We start from the raw sequence: 18,747 nt of genomic DNA on the forward strand, positions 1-18,747 counted from the left end.
TTTCTGTCTAAATACATTATTTATCACAAAACAAAAAGTTACTAAATATTTTTTTATGAAGTCCTCACCAGTTGCGGATCCAAAAAATGTCATAAGGAGGCACTAACTGTCATGCATAAAGAGGGGGCCCGCTTCATTGATTCTCTAAATAATCAACCAATTTTTTTCCAAAAAAGGGGCGGCCCCCCATGCCCTCACCTTAATCCACCTCTAAACCCTTCCCACTTCGTATCCTTGAATTCAGATTCAAGATCTCTCTGACTAAAGTAAGTAAGTAAGTCACATTTGCTTATATCAGGTTTTTGAATTGATAGTTGTTTCATTACCAATCGTACCACATCTCCTTATTTATATATATACGAAAGCTTTATTCATATTTTTTGGTGTATTGATGAATGTGTAAAGATGCAGCAATTGTAATACATTTTAAAATACAGCACAAGAGATGCAGATTATATAAAACCAATCTCACTATACAAATCCTTGATAAAACTTATAAGTCGAAGACATACTGACAAACGCCATGGCAAAAACTTAAAAACGACCAAATGACGTACAACAGTATATAAAACTTGACTATAGCATTTAAAACACATAAGAAGCACCCAGACAGTCAAACAGAAATTAAAAGAATAAATAATTTGTAAAGATTTTCAACTAGGCCTACAGCTATATTTTCTTATCGTGTAACAGTAGGCTAAACATAGGTTCTGGTATTATGTGATAAGTCATTTTTTCATGCAGACCCAGTTTTATTGATACCTTGAACTTAAAGTGGTTTTATGCATATCAGCCCAGATTTGTGTGTGTAATTTTATTGAACAATTCAACAATACACGTTCTAAACAGGTTAAATTCAATTTAAAAATTTACAAATTCAGATCTACTGGCATTCAACACCCAATTACTTACTTGCTGTATATTGCTAACTTTGATTGTATATTGTCAATCCCTCCACATCGTGAATACGCCATGCGAGGTGTTGGATAAGTTTGATACAGGGTGGCGGCTTCGAAGCGTAGAAAAAAATCCAGGTAAATGAAAGTGTAAAATTGTGTTGTTGAAAATTTTAAGTACTAAATTCCTAAATTTGTACTTAACTCCGTTCTACGGGTAACATGGTTGTTTGATATGAAAATAGGATAAAAAGCATCCGGAAAAATTAATTATCACGTTATAAGTATTCGTAAATGGATATGAAAAAACTTAACAAGGAATAAGTATTGGTAAACGGACAGAAAGTCGCAGGACAACGCTTTAGATTAATTATTTTACAATTGTTTAAATATATGAGAGAAAGTTCTTGACGAATTGACTTTATTTATAGATAAATGTATTTAGTTGAGGAAATGATTAATTCGCCTTCAAATAGTTTTTTTTTATCAATAACTTATAAAAAGGAGACATTTTTGACAGCATGACTTCAGTTAATTACCAAACCACTTTTGCAGATTGTTTTCTTAACAATCATTGTTCATATTAATATTCAAAAATAAATTTTGTTTACAAGTCCGTTTCCTTTTAAAAATGTTTCAGAAAAATACTGAAACGTTTTTAAAATTAAGTTTATTCTAAGAAAAAAATATCCCAAAACTGAATCGTGACTTTTTACTTGTTACTTTTTGTTGTACGTTCTAAGTGTCAATCCTAGCAAACAAAAATTTGGAAATAAAATCGATTACAATGTAATTTTATAGAAGGAAAAAGGGGGGTTAATGAACAAATTATTACTATACACTCACATACTTCTAAAAAGATTTGCATATGTAAGCTGTCTATAGATAATGTTAAATTATTTCTGATCAGGAGTTTCAATTAATTTAGGAGAAAAAAAAGATTATAAACAGTTTAGTTTTCAACGCCTACTACTACAAAAAAATAGTGATTCTTTTTGTAGATTTGGTACTTCAGTTTCGACTCGAAATTTCCTATTGTAATTGTTAGATGCCAAATATTTAGGAGAAGATTGTATTTGTACTTTATGTAATTGTGGTGATATTGGCGACGCGATTCATTATATTATAGCAAGGATTTGTAAAAATCCTTGATTATAGAATGTTCGGCAATAGACGAAAGTAGACAAACCCTATTTAAACGGGGTTTTGATCTCCAAGGACGCCACATTTTACATCGAATAAGATCTATATTTGTTAACGTTTTCAAATGAAATAACTTGAATTGAAAATTTCCCGACTATGTGAAGATTTCTTATATTTCTAAATGGCTTCAATTATTACATACAAAGCGAAAAAATTATATAACTTTTTTTGTAAAAACAATATTCATGTATTTTTATATTTTTTCCAAGGAAACGTTTTTTTTTGTTTGTTTGCAAAGTTTACTTGTATGTGTTTATAACCATCACCAATCAGTCCCAATTATTAAAGATCAAACGTTGTAATCAAAATGATGATTGGTATTGAATATGATCATCGGTCATACATGACATATCCCAAATAACTTCTTTAATGTTGGTTTAATTTTATCAAAACCAAAATTATAAGATCAAATATTAAATTATCTATCGAATGTATACCCTTAACGCTCACTAAAACATATATACATGTCCTGAGTGACTTTTTATGTCGTGTCTGCACTCAGGAGGTCCTGAGCGGTTTTTAGACGTACCGTTAATTAACAGGCATATATTTGAAGCTGTTCTTAATTATGTACATTATCTATAGGTATACATGTATCAGACAAAAAGACTTTCCAATGAACTTAGTTCTAGTTATCTTAGTTCCTAGTCACAGGCACTTGTCTCAGAAAAAAAATGTCCTATATACTTTAAATGTTATATTAAGCAGGGACTTTCTATACTAAGTTAGTATAGAAAGTCCCTGTATTAAGGTATGTAGGAAACAAAATTCTGAGACAAGTGCCTGTGGTCCTAGTGTGAAATAAATCCACTGGGAATTGGCCTTTTTAAACACATCTATATTTACGTTTTCTCAAGGGTTTGTACATGTAAAGTGAAATTATGTTTACTCAATGCGTAGTTACATAAGTTTATTTGCTACTTTTTTCTTCTTTATTTTATATAAATGATTTTTTTTTTAAATTTTAACATTTTTTTCTTCGAAAGAATTGTAGTGTTGCAATAGGGAATGGACACAGATACTTAACTACATTTAACGAAAAAAAAAATGTGTAATGTCATCAATCTGTATTACACATAGACAGGATGTTCTCTAGAAAACTATGATATTTCTAATACGTTATACACACCCCAGGGTAAACGCACTGTCGTAATGGAATATTACTGCATGCTTTAATTACCTGTAATCAGCCATGCAACAAATCAGTTGACTGACCATGTCATTACAGTTTAAAAAGTTTTTCCTCAGATCAAAACGGAATATTCATTTTAACTTTAAAATTTAAAACTTTAAAAAGTAAACTTTGATATAATTATGACGTAAAAGAATTTAACAATTTAATAATCGGATTTTCCCAAAGATTAATATACAATTATATTTATTATTCTGGGACTGACAGATATATCACAGGCACTTGTATCAGAATTTTTTTCCTATATACTTTTATTAAAGTATATAGGATTTTTTTTTCTGAGACAAGTGCCTGTGAGATATATACATGCATAAGTCCCAGACATATATAATTGTAAATCAAAATGATTTACATAATTACTGGGAAATAATATTATGTTTCAGTTATGTTGATGTCACAAATACACATGAATTATTTGATGATGCATGCTGGAATTTCTTATCTAACTGCATGACGGTGACCACAGACATATATATATATCCATTTACTAATTCTATAATTTCTTGAGAAAAAAAATCAGGAGGGAAGTCAGAGGGAAGTGAAACAAACATTTTAAGCTTTTATTAAAAATTGTTGGGAAAACAATAAAATACGACACTGAGTTTTGAAAAAAAAGTTCATGATTGGTCTTAATTTTTTTTTTTGATAAAGATAGAAACAATTTTTTGTCCCAAGAAAAAAACACAATGCCCCCTTTTTAGCCAAACCGACACACGCCGATGAATGAAGAATTCCAAGTAGGGTCACAAGGTCACATTTTAAAACTTTTTCAGTCGCCCAGTCTCAAAAAGCAATTTTGACTGGCATTGTTTTTAGTCGAATTATGTTTTTGCAGGTCAGGTTGCAAAGTGGCAGGTCGCGATCGGATTTGACAATGTCAAGTTGACAACGGTCCTAAAAAATATCCGAAAAAACGTTGAATCAAACGATATGAACCTACGCAGTTTTATATTATAAGACTGACACACACCAGTGTGCTAACTGTGCTGGGTGAGGTGCTGTAACTTGATATACATGTATCATTAAGTTACAGTACTGTTAGGATTTGCCTGCCTTTTTACAGGGTCTTTCTATACTAACTGTTAATATAGACTGCCCCTGGCTTGAAAGTATGGTTCTCTGCTCATCAACGGGTGCGTGATTAGCAATTTAAATATCTTGTAGCAGTAAAAAACCTCCGGGGGGTGGGGGGGGGGTGGGGTGGAGGGGCACTTCAATACTTAATTGATAGGGGGTGTCGCTGGGGTTCTGTTACCCCACCCTATTCATATAATTTAGATCTTAAAAATGTATTATACCTTTTCATATATTGGGAGGGTAACTTGAAATTGTAACCTTTTCCCATATTGGTTGGTTTTCGTGGGGTGTGTTGGAAAAGTGGAATATTTAAGGCTAAGATTCTATATGTAATGTTTACTTACGGCGAGACTTTCGGCTGTTAAAAAATGACAGGGCTTTTCATATACAAGTAACTGGAACTTTATCGACCTTATCATATATTTCTGATAGTTTTCCCCACCTATTCCCATATTTTCAAGCTGGAAAAGTGACCTATTCCAGCGGCACGTCATATCACCTTGTATATAGGAAGTGCCCCCCCCCCCCCCCCCCCACCCGAGTAAAATACACAAATGTATAATACCTTAATTCAGGAGCACAGTCTGTCTTTACCGTAAAAAACTTCGAGATTAATATGTAAGTTTACTTTGCTAATCGATGTTCCTGTAATTCAGATTTAAATTTATTTGTGAGACCCCGTCACTATTTATATTCAATCAAAGAAAGGGGTTCTCCGTTACTGGGAAAATCCAAGGACGTATTGTGTTAGTTATACGTCCTTGGAAAATCTTATCTGATTTAGGATCAATTTATCGGTTACACTCCCCTATCACCAGTGATTCTTTGTGAACTGACATTCTGAAAAAGGTATACTGTTGACTATCAATTTGCATGATTAGTTACAGATGTCGACTCGGACTACTGCAGAACACAATAATTCAGTTCACTGATTTAGATTGAATAGTGGTTCGGTTAATCCCCTCTTCCCCAAACAAGTAAGAATTAGGTTACATCTTTTGGTAGTCCAAATAATTATGACGTCTAGCAAGGCTATTTTATTTTTTTTATGCCCCCGCCGTAGGGGTGGGGGCATTAAGTTTTACCCTTGTCCGTCTGTACGTACATACGTCCGTACGTCCCAAAATTGGTTTCCGTTCTCTAACTTGAGTTTGCCTCAACCAAATGTTAAAGTAAAAACTTATACACAATGCTTATTACCACAAAACACAGATCAAGTTTGAATTTTGGTGGCGTCACTTTAACCGTTCTAGAGTTATGCCCCTTTATGAATGGAAAAATTGCAAAATTTTTAGTTTCCGTTCTCTAACTTAAGTTTGCCTCAACCAAATGTTATAAAACTTATACACAATGCTTATTACCACAAAACACAGATCAAGTTTGAATTTTGGTGGCGTCACTTTAACCCGTTCTAGAGTCATGCCCCTTTATAAATGGAAAAATTGCAAAAATTTTATTTTCTTCTAAATATCAAGTAATTTTTAAAATTGGAATTATCTCCCTTTGTCCATTATTGTAGTTGAATCAACGACAATCAATGCTTTATACATTGCAATGTTTAATTTTGACTTCCACTGATAAAACACAGATCAAGTTGAATTTGGGTAGTGTCACTTTAACCATTATTGAGTTATGCCCCTTTATAAATTGAACGATTGCAAATTTTTAGTTTCCATTCTGTAACTTAAGTTTGCCTCAACCAATCATTATGAAACCTATACCCAATATTCATTACCACAAAACTAAGATCAAGTACAAATTTTTTGTTTCCGTTTTCTAACTTTAGTTTGCCTCAACCAAATGTTATGAAACTTATACACAATGCTTATTACTACATAATACAGATTAAGTACGAAATTAGGTGGCGACAAATTACCATTCTTGAGTAATGTCCCTTTATAAACATAAAAATTGCTGAATTTTTCATTTCCGTTATCTAACTTTAGTTTGTCTCAACCAAATGTTATAAAACTTATACACAACCGTTCTAGAGTTATGCGTGTTTACAAATAGAAAAATTGCTGAATTTTTAGTTTCTGTTCTCTACTTAAGTTAGCCTCAACCAAATGTTATGAGACTTACACACAATGCTTATTACCACAAAACTCAGATCAAGTTCAAATTTGGGTAGCGTCACTTTTACCGTTCTTCAGTTATGTCCCTTTATAATTTTTCTATCTATCTATCTTCATATTTCCGCACTCAGTCACAACTTTGACTATTACGTGCCCAGAAAAAAGTTAAAATAGCCTTGCAAGACGTCATAATTATTTGGACTAATCTTTTGGCAAATATGGTCGTACCACAGGGGTTTGTTACAATTTGCCAGGTTTTCTATCCTTACGAACCCTGAAAAACTTACCAGGCCAGGTGATAAAAAGTCTGTCTCCCCTTTTTATCCCACCAGAAAATCAAAAGGTTGTCTCCTTACACCTACATGACAAAAACATATACAAATATGGTATCATTGCCAATGTGACGGCTCTTCAACAGAAACTAAAAACGTAGAAGTTAACAACTATATAGGTCACCGTACAGATTTCAACAATGGGCTACAAAGCCAAACTGCGTAATAAGCTACAAAAGGCTAAAATAGATAGACAATATCTGACAAGGGTAGAAATATTCAGAATGTTGAAAAAAAAATCTACTGTCCATTTGCATCAAAACTAACAGCTGACTCATAGGAGTTGTTGCCTTAAATACAGATTTTAACCTTTTTTTTTTCTTCATATTTCTTGAATTTGCCTTTTTATCTCGAAAACTGTAATAATTAAAGAGAAACTTAAATCTTATTAAAAAGTTATTGCTTTTCAATGATGATTTTGATCCAGTTTTTGCAAAAACTTGGAAACTTTAAATCTTGGGTAAACTCCTTATATTATACTGCCTGGTCTCGTGGTAGCATGTTCACCTCACGTGCAGAAGGTTGTTTATTTGAACCCAACTGGGTAAAACCAAAGACTTTAAAGTTGGTATTTGCTGCTTCTCCCCTAAGCACGCAGTATTATTAAGGAGTAAGAGCAAATACTGGTTTGTTCAGAGTCAGAATAATGTGTCAAGGTAAGGTGACATGTCTCTCTAAGAACGAGTGTAAGAGATAAATTGTCTGGTCAGACAAATATAACTAGTATAAAAAGTCCATGGATACAGAATTTACTAGTATATTTAGTCCGATGTCAGTAATTTATGTCCCCAGACTAATTTTCCTAGTCCATGACATCACTATTCCTAGGTAATAACATGAATAAGGCCCCTATATTTGGTGAATGGAATTGTTGTGAGATGCACAGTCTGTCTGGCATGTTTTATATGACCTTGACCTCATTTTAATGGTTCATTGGTCAATGAAAAGTTTGCATTGTTTTGTCAGTTTATCATATGCTTTAAGCAACAGGTAAATTATATTTGGCGGATGTAACGATTGTAAGGTGTGCATGTCTGTCTGGCAGATTCATATAACCATGATCGCATTTTATGGTTCTTTGGTCAATGCTAAGTTTTCTTAGTTTTTTATACAATCATATATTGGTATGACGTTGGCGTTGTCGTCGTCCGAAGACACATTGGTTTTCGCACTCCAACTTTAGTTTAAGTGAATGGATCTCTATGAAATTTTACCTTAAGGATTGATTTTCGGGGTTATGGTACCAACTTAAGGAATTAGGGGCCAAAAATAAGCATTTTTGTAACTTCCAGACATAACTTGTGTGTTAGTGTATGGATCTCTCTGACATTGTACCACAAGGATCCATATCACACAGGGAATGCTGGGATTGATTTTGGGGGTAATTGCCTCAAAATATTAGGAATTAGGGGCCAAAAAAAGGGGCAAAAAACAAGCATTTTTCTAGTTTCATGACAATAACTTGTGTGTAAGTGTATGGATCTTTCTGAAATTGTACTACAAGGTTCCATATCATAAAGGGAAAGCTGGAATTGAGTTTGGGGGTAATTGCCCAAAACGTTTAGGAATAAGGGGCCAAAAATAAGCATTTTTCTAGTTTCCAGACAATAACTTGTGTTCAAGTTTAAGGATCTCTCTGAAATTGTACTGCAAGGTACCATACCACAAAGGGAAGGCTGGGATTGATTTTGGGGGCAATTGCTTTAAAATTTTAGGAATTAGGGGCCAAAAAAGGGGCAAAAAACAAGAATTTTTCTAGTTTCATGACAATAACTTGTGTGTAAGTGTATTGATCTTTCTAAAATTGTACTACAAGGTTCCATATCACAAAGGGAAAGCTGGAATTGAGTTTGGGAGTAATTGCCCAAAATGTTTAGCAAAAAGGGGCCAAAAATAAGCATTTTTCTAGTTTCCAGACAATAACTTGTGTTCAAGTGTATGGATCTCTCTGAAATTGTACTGCAAGGTACCATACCACAAAGGGAAGGCTGGGATTGATTTTGGGGGTAATTGCCTCAAAATTTTAGGAATAAGGGGCCAAAAAGGGGCAAAAAACAAGCATTTTTCTAGTTTCAGGACAATAACTTGTGTGTAAGTGTATGGATCTTTATGAAATTGTACTACAAGGTTCCATATCACAAAGGGAAAGCTGGGTTTGAGTTTGGGGGTAATTGCCCTAAACGTTTAGGAATTTGGGGCCAAAAAGGGGCAAAAAAACCAAGCATTTTTCTAGTTTCCAGACAATAACTTGTGTATAAGTGTATGGATCTCTCTGAAATTGTACTGCAAGGTACCATACCACAAAGGGAAGGCTGGGATTGAGTTTGGGGTGATGAATCATAAGGGGGTTCAAAAAATGTGGGGGGGGGGGAATTTTTTCCCCCTTTTTTTCCTTTTTTTTTTCTTTAAAATTTTCTATTTTAAATTGGTTATTTCTGATTTATATATAAAAGCAAATAATAATGATATGGTTTGAATAGGTAAATTAAAAATTTTTAAGTTCTTAGACCACATTCATTCTGTGTCAGAAACCTATGCTGTGTCAAATATTTAATCACAATCCAAATTCAGTGCTGTATCAAGCTTGAATGTTGTGTCCATTCTTGCCCCAACTGTTCAGGGTTCGACCTCTGCGGTCGTATCAAGCTGCGCCCAGCGGAGCATTTTATTCATTTTATCAGATATTATAAGCATATGTTTACTTGTTGGTGTATGGAATGACTACAAGGTGTCATATAAAAATAAGAAGATGTCTGTCTGCCAAGTTTAATATTACTGTGACCTCATTTTCATAGAATATTGATAATATCAAGCAAAAATGATGAGCAAGACAAAATACAAATGATCCAAAATTGTCAGTTGCCTACTCATTATGTAATAGTAGTTATTGTCATTAAATGATAATGTTTACCCTTTTATGTGTAGGGCAAGAACATTAAAGATAAAGGGAAACTATAAACAAAAGAAATTATCAACAAAAATAGATTTACAGACGTCAACAAAGCCTAAATGGTAAGTCCACTTCTATAAAAGTTATTGCCCTTGAATAATGATTATTATGAAAATAAGATGTGGTATGATAAATGAGAAAACTATCCACCAGAGTTCAATTAAGTGGATGTAAGCAATGCAATTACTTATTAGAGGCCAATGATGACCTGTAAATAATGACAGGCAAAATATGGCAGGGTTGATATAAAAATAAGAAGCGGTACGGTTGCCAATGAGACTTTTCTCCAATAGAGATCAAATGACATTAAATTTAACAAAATTAGTTCACTGTACAGCCTTCGACAATGAGCAAACCCTTTACTGCATAGTAATCCATAAAAGGCCATGAAATAACAAATGTAAAACAATTCAATAAGGGCATGGCATCATTTAAAAAGGGCATGGTGTCTATCCATGCTAAACATGCTGGGGGAAACACCATAAAGGTGAAAGCTAAGTGCCTGATTTTTGCACAAAACAATAAACAAAAAACAAATATGATATATAGCAACAATTGACAACCACTGAATAATAGAACCCTGACTTGGGACAGACACTTACAAAATGTGGCATGGTTTAACATGTTTGCTGGCGCCAAATCCTCTAATTAAGGACAGTGGTGTAAGTGTCAGTTCAATATAAAAACTATAAAATCAGTTGAAAAGGGTTTTTTTCTGCTCTTGGGTCAGGTTATTTAAGGAATGACTATAATATTTTTTCTGTCTATGAAGAAATAACATCAAAAATGTGGTGCACACTGAATAACCCGCGTAGCGGGTTATTTTAAAGTGTGCACCACATTTTTTATGTTGTTTCGAATAGACAGAAAAAATATTACAGTAATTTCTTATAATTTAATTCTAAATTCCATTTTAAACCGGAGTAAACCATGAAAAAACGTTGATGACGTCACGGTCACATGACAAAATTATGTCTATGAGCTGATAAACAAAACAACGTCAGCCAATCAGAAGACGCGTTACATCCAAAATTAAATTATTTTGATACATTCCCGTTTTCATTCTCAATTTTATCAACTCATTAGAATGCAACAAAGCAGAAAAACAGCTACCAAAAACACAGACCGGATGTGGCTGGAAATTTATTCTTTCCCTTTAACAAAAAAGACTCAACATACAGATCTATTAGTACTCACAGTTACTGACAGCTAATTCAAAGCAAATATCAACTAATAAAATAAACATTTAGTGAGCACCCAACCCACCCCTAACCTGGGACAGTGGTTTTAATAACAGCACAACATTTGAACAAACTGTAAACATTTGTTGCAATTGACTTAACTCAAAAGACTGCAACAAGGCACAAAAAACAACTAATATGAAAACCATAGACACAAAGCACTGAAATAAGAGTTCTTACAATTTTAAATATTCAAATGAAATTTTTATCAAAATGTACATAAACATGATAAAATAGCCATTTTATTGCTGTATTTCTCTTCATTTATAATTTTTGAGTTTTGTGTATTTGTAGGTCAGACATCTTGGTTTTCATGATCATCATTCAACAGGTCAATACTGAACAGCAAACTTAAAGTTGATATTTTTCTACATAGTGTGACTTTTTTATTAATTTGAAATGGAATGTGTTTTTTTTCCTACATAAGAGGAAATTTCAACATAATGACTATAAACAAAAAGGAGTCATATCATCATGATCATAGATGCTCAAGAACTTAATCATGTAAATGCAACAACGTAATTATCAATTGATAGAAGGGAGGAATGAAAAAATATATTAGTATTTTGTTGTCCAAATGAACTTGCTTTGTCCACTCATTTAAATCGCTCCATCCAATAAAGATGTACGGAGGAAGATTTTTGAAGAACAGATTTCATAAATGTTTTGTCTTAGAATTGTAGGAATATTCTAGTGGATGAAATAATTTATCTACTTGACTCTTATATAGTGGACTGAATAATTGTTCATAGCAAACTGAAACAAGAAAACTAAAACTTAACAGGAAAAGTGTTTATTTTATAAATTTACAAATATAAATGTAATATTATGAACACCACAAAGGAATATGATACAAATCATTTGCATATTCATGTATTGCAATGGAACTATAATAAAGAAAACTTTACCTCATGAAAAGAGTAAACTATTAACTGTGCTTTGTCAATTTATTCAGTCAGAATATGAAATATTTTTTTCAGTTCTATTTTGCATAATAAAACAAAGAAGACAAAGATTTCAAATCAATATTTTTTTCTTTTATTAAGACCTCATCATTTTATTTCAGTTAAAGGATTTTATTTTTTGACTTTAAATATTATTATATTTCCAAAAAATAATAATCTTTATTGTCATATAAACAAATTAAAAACATGTTTGTGACAAAATGAAAAAAACCAAAATACACTCATATATATATTATAAACTTTTTACTACCAAACAGAATTCATTGTAACATACACATTACTGTATATTTATAATTTGAATTCCATAGGATTTTATTTTATCCCATGGGATATTAAAAATCCCATGGGATAATTATAGTCCCATGGGATTGTTTTTGTCCCATGGGACAACAAATATTCCATGGGACTACAATTATCCCATGGGACCCAAAAAAATCCCATGGGATTTAACCAAAATCCCATGGGATATTGGTCAATCCCATGGGATTTGCCTTATCCCATGGGATATTGAAAATCCCATGTTTTTCTAAATCAAATTACAAAATATATATAATAATAACAGCAGAAAAGCAATGAAATTATTGAATCCCATGTAATTCCGCACATTTTGGTTATTTACACGACACTGTAGGTCTAAGGAGAGGCGGTGGCGGATTTGCAAATGAGTGTTTTGCAAATTAAAAGTGTCCAGTGTTAATAGGCCTTTTGCTTGAAATTAAGTTCCTGGTCAAAGTTCGATTTGACGCTCTACGTTTTGAACTTTGCATGTTATCGCTTTTCAACTGAAATTGTGAGAGACAAACAAAGAATGAATTGTTGGAGACGTTATGGTAAAAGATTTGATTAATTTGATTTTAACCTATCTGATGACATTAAAATGAGTTCTTGTCCCTGGAAAGTTAAATTTGAATTCTTGGTTAAATCTTCATACTGGTTCACGAAAGAGCCAAGTCGTTTATAATAGTTTGGTAGACATTTGATCTTGAAAAAAGTTCACCAGAAATGACACTGTGTAAACAAGAACTTTTCATTTGTGCAATTGTTTTATAAAAGAAGTATCAAGAAATCATATTTTTCTGGAATCAGTGTGAAAACACTGTTATGTGACACTCGAGTGACATTTTGTAAACTGGATGTAGCACATTATCAATCGATGTGTATATAAACAAAAACTGTTTGGGATTCGTGTTTAGTAAGATTTGGTGACGGCAGTGACTTTCGATAAACCGGAGTAGTCAATTGCTTCCTTTTTTCGTTAGAAAAGTACCACATCCTTTGCGTGTTTTTTATCAGTAGTAGAGAATTGATAAGAAGTAGTAGATTCGTAAACGATAATCAACGAGCGACTTTAGTCGCAAGTTGATTATGGATCATTATGGTTTCCGAATCCACTACTTCTTATCAATTCTCTAGCTTAACCCATTTCTAGTAAAACGACTGTCTGTTTTACGTTTTGACAATGAATCAACGATATTTCATAAAAATAGTTTCGTATTTTGTCTTTTTTATTCTATAATAGCTGGAAATGATTATATCCACACGGTTCGCATCTATATTTAGACATTTGACAAGTTAACATAAGTTTAAGATAACTTAAATGGGGTGTTAGCTCCCCTTTTTAACACCAGATTTTGTATATACATATTTCATTTAATGTTAAATCATTACAAATTATTTAAATTGAAAAGATTTTGGTATAATTAACTTATTCAAAAAGACATATATTAATATACAGAATTTATTTATCTTGTTTTGAAAAGTTAAAAAATTTTAATTACCAAAATTTAGAACCTTCAAAATATAAATATATAATATTTAGCAACACGATATGGTATGTTATGGTATGTTGAAGACTATACACCGTTAAGCCGTTCTTGTCCAATTAATTATCATTAGCGTTGATTCCATAAACACTGTGTATCATCGCCACCGGAAATTGGGTACTAACGAAGCGGAGAGAAATGGAAAAAAAAAGTAAACAAGGTAAGAATTCATTCAATTTAAAGCATTTCTACTGATTTTACGAGGGTACCGCTTAAGAAATGATTTTCTGATATATAATTCTTTAAATTATTAGGCCGATAAGTACAAAATTAAGACAAGATTTTGTGTTATACTCAAGAACTTGCCACTTAGTACCTGAAAATTTCGAGGTCGATCGTCCTCTGTCGCCCCATTGGCAAGATATTCGACTATTTTTCATTATTTTTCCAGACACTTTTTTAGATTATTATAGTGTGGCATCATATTTACTGAAATTTGTTGTCAAAATGAACGTTTATAATGAATATAGACCATAAAAAATAAAGTCTAGGGTACGGCAACTTGCTCATGTTCACAAATTTACTGTATGGCAACTTGTTTTCAACTGTATGGCAACTTGCTAATTTCAAAATATTTATTTGCCGTCTTTTTAAAGAAAATAAAGTATTAGGTTCAAATATCTAATTATGCATTTGATAAAAATACAATTCGCTTGACACCATTTAAGATGTATACACAATATAAGGCTTGAACACAGTCCTATTACATCTTTTACATACCTGATGTATACAATATGAATACGGCATATACAAAAGCTGGCAAATGTTGTAACTTTCGGAAAGGCATGTCACTGTTTTACTGACCTGTTGTTCTGCCCTGACGTAGAGTTAAATGTTACCCATGTCCGTCCGACCCGTCTCTCCCATCCGTTCAGAAAGTCCCAATAATTGGTTTCCGTTCTCTAACTTTAGTATGCCTTAACCAAATGTTTTAAAACTTACACGAAATGCTTATCACCACAAAACACAGATCAGGTTGTAAATTGGGTAGCGTCACTGTTACCGTTCTTGAGTTATGCCCTTTTATAAATGAAAAAAAGCTAAAGCTGTCGTTTCTGTTCTCAAACTTTAGATTGCCTCAACCAAATGTTTTAAGCATACAACATTAGTCAGCATTTGCATATAAGTGATGAACATTTCGGGGATGGGTTGTGGGTGGAGGGAAGGAAGGAGGTAATGGCAGGAGAATTTTTCCGCATTGAATATTTAGAACCATTAAGTGAATGAATTCTCTTTCAACTTTCAGATAAAATGAAATATAAATGAATTATCATTCTCTGCAAAAAAAAAATGTTGTGTATTGCTACACCACGGCACCATGTTAAGGGAGGTTTGAGTGCTCACAAACATGTTTAAGCCCGCCTCAATATATACGTGTCTGTCCCTGGTCAGGAACATGTAATATAGCGGCTGTCGTAAGTTGCTGCCTGACATATTTGTTTATGATTTTGTCATAAATCAGACAATTTTGATACGGTATGGGTTTTGTTCATTGTGAAGTGTATAGTAACCAATAGTTGGTCAAATCTATTTCATTTGGACTTTGTTTGAAAGTCCTCTGAGTGAAAACCATTCCACGTCTCCTTTTTCAATTAATGTTATTGTCTTATTTGTAAAAGGCAGATACAACCAATATTTTAGAATAAAGAACATTAATTTTCTAAAAAAAACACTTCATCTCTATATAGTAAGAAATGAACAAGCTCGGTGGCTAACACTGTTTAAAAGAGTAGGTCCGGTTAGTGCCGATTTTGGCCTCAAAATTCAGTTTCATCTGATGAAAGATATTGGACACTTTTTAAACACTTAAGTGTCTACTTCAATCGATTCAATTAGTTAATGTGAAAGATTTGAACTGATTTAGTCATTAAAGACGCTCAAACTCAAGCTTAAATATGAAAAATCTATTAAATGTGCCATAATATGTCACTTTTCAGATGGTTTTTGTCAAAAATGAAAGTGGCCGCATCCGTGTTCATTCTCAACCTTTATATATGTTATGTATTATCATCAAATATAACTTACATTTAAATATTAAGAATGAACACAAATGCGGCCACTTCCATTTCAGACGGAAACCGTCTAAAAATTAACCAAAATGCTAAAATTTCGAAGATTTCAGTAATTTACCATGACTTAATGATGCTAGTAGCCGATACATGTGCATTGTATAGTCAAAAACAGCCCATATTTATGTAACAGAAGTATTCTTCTTTCCAATAAATAGCTAAAAATTTACATTTTAACTGCTATATTTTGGGGCCAAAAAGAGGTCTTATTGGGCCTACTCCTTTAAAAAAATATTAACCTTAGAGTAATCACTTTTGGAAAGAATGAAAGAAGAATCCGATACAAGGCGGGATACAAATCTGGCTGTGGCTACGGCATAAACTATTTATATAAACTTTCTACTTGAGAATAAAGATGACCTTGTATGAAGTTTTTTTTGGTTGTCATCTTAATATTATATACTTATTAATACAATTCACAAAAGCTAGCCTCTTCGACTTGTAAGTTTAAAGAATTATAATGAAATAACATCTAATAAGGACAGGTTGAAATATTTTTGAATCCTGAAAGTGCATACTCATAAATTCTTTTGGAAAAATCCACGTAGATTTAAATGTTGATTTGATAGCGTTCATTTATTTATTTGCCCTCGTAAACAGTTTTGTTAAAATACCGAAATCGGTAAATTCTTATCGTGGACGAATAAGTCGGGTACACCTTTTTACATTCAGGCGTGCTTAAGTTGCATTTTTTCTTCGTATTAAGAAAAATGATTTTAATTTTAGCATCTATCTAAAGATTAGATTATTCACACACACACACACACACAAATAGGGCTTACTGTTGATTTTGAAACTCTATGAATTCACATGTATATTCAACCAAACAGATAGGCCGAGATCCATACCTTTATAAGATTCAAAACAGAGAAGGTGTGTTTGAAAACAAATAATCACGTACTGCTATATCTTTTAAGGCAAATGCAAGTCTTACTTGTATTACTTATATAATTTTAATTGGCACAATATCACATTAAAATTTACTGAGAAATATTATACATAGTAATCATGAAAATGTACTACTGTAACGATGAAAATTCGGACGAATACACTCATTTTCACTACCCCTTCATCTACTCATTTAAGTTTAGGCCAAACAGCCTTAGCAACAGTCTTTTATTATTTTTTCCCTGTAAATAAAAAGGTTGATTGAATTTACTTAAACTAAAAAAAAAAATACAATCTTATTTTCAATAAGAAACAAGAAAATTAATTCGAAACACAATTCATGATTTATTTCTCCTAATTTTCAATGAAAACAAAGTATTTTCTTCACTTTTCTTTTAACAAATTATTCATTTCAGAAATTTAAAAAATAAACAATAAACAATGTTGAAGACCGTACCTTGACCTATAATGGTTAACTTTTATAAATTGTGAATTGGATGGAGAGTTGTCTCATTGGCACTCATACCACATCTTCCTATATCTATTTAACCCAGCACATTTTTTATGTGTCTGTCCGAAGCCACGAGCCTGTAGTTTGGTGGTTGTCGTTGGTTCATATCTATCATATTTGTTATTTTTCGTTAATTGTTTTGTTATGAGTTAGGCCGTTAGTTTTCTTGATGAATCCTTCCACAATTTTCATGTCGGGGCTTTTTATAGTAGACTGTAAGGTACGATTGTTCGTTGTTGATAGCCAAACGATAGTATATAATTGCTTACATACATTTTATTTGACCCTGGTGGATAGTTATCTTATTTGTAATCATACAACATCTCCACTGTTTATATTTAAAAAAAACAGCGCCAACAAAAGATGAATGGTCGGTTTTTTTTATTGAACTTACAAAATTTCACCCTGACAACAAATAAGATAGCAGTCGTTAGTATTATAACGATATATGAATGTATTTAGGATACTAGTAATATGGTTGAAAAAAAACTTTTTGTCTTTAAAAACACTAAATCAAATAGAGGTACGCATAGACGACTTCTGAACGAAATTAACGGCATAAATTTTATAATATTTGATAAGTAGTTTATTTGGTATATTTGTAAGCAGGTAAAGCTTTCATACAGCCAAAATTTCGTCACTTGATATTATCTAAACAGTGATTAATTTCATCTTTAAATTACAATATATTGCAAGATGCCGTACAGACAAAAATTGTTATTTTGCAATTCGCCGTACAACGTCCTGCAATTCGCCGTACAATAAACATACAATGTTTTGGTCCATATTCTTTAAAATCATCTTTATGACAACAGATTTCAGTCAATATGATGTCACACTATCGTAATCTAAAAACGTGTCTGGAAAAATAATGAAAAACAGTTGAATATCTTGCAATTGGGGCGACAGAGGACAATCGACCTCGAAATTTTCAGGTACTAAGTGGCAAGATTTGGAGTATAGCACAAAATATTGTCTTAATTTTGTACTTATCGGACTAATAATTTAAAGAATTATATATCAGAAAATCATTTCTTAAGCGGTACCCTCGTCAAATCAGTAGAAATGCTTTAAATTGAATGAATTCTTATCTTGTTTACTTTTTTTTCCATTTCTCTCCGCTTCGTTAGTACCCAATTTCCGGTGGCGATGATACACAGTGATAAATCTGCCACTTCATAATGCTCAAATTCATGTTGCTCTCCCAAAGTATTAAAATTTTGTGCTTACGATTTAAATTGAACAATTATATTTAAATTTTGTTTAAACTGTTTCCGTTTCATTGAGTAAAGATTATTTTAACGTTATTACATTTGGCATATATCGTTCACCGGTCAATAAACTAGTTTTATCTGTGGTACGCATTCTGAATCCCCATCAGAACTGCTCTTGCTACGGATGTACAATGAATAATTATGTTGATTTCATAAACATACCATCAAGCTGTTCATAGCCGTGATCGTCTAGTCGTTGGTAACGAATGTCATAACAGTGATATTAACAGTGCAAAGTTCGAACCTTGTAT

At 32.4% G+C, this 18,747-nt stretch overlaps 1 long non-coding RNA gene across 1 annotated transcript; it reads left to right on the top strand.

Annotated features, from left to right (window-relative positions):
- The first annotated feature begins 5,139 nt into the window (after positions 1–5,139).
- Positions 5,140–11,807, top strand: LOC127720028 (uncharacterized). Its single transcript, XR_007990588.1, has 3 exons — positions 5,140–5,217; positions 9,701–9,787; positions 11,261–11,807. It is a non-coding gene; the product is annotated as an uncharacterized LOC127720028 (long non-coding RNA).
- Positions 11,808–18,747: the final 6,940 nt, after the last annotated feature.

Source organism: Mytilus californianus, unplaced genomic scaffold (genome assembly GCF_021869535.1).
Source record: "Mytilus californianus isolate M0D057914Y unplaced genomic scaffold, xbMytCali1.0.p SCAF_11, whole genome shotgun sequence".
Lineage (NCBI taxonomy): Eukaryota > Metazoa > Mollusca > Bivalvia > Mytilida > Mytilidae > Mytilus > Mytilus californianus.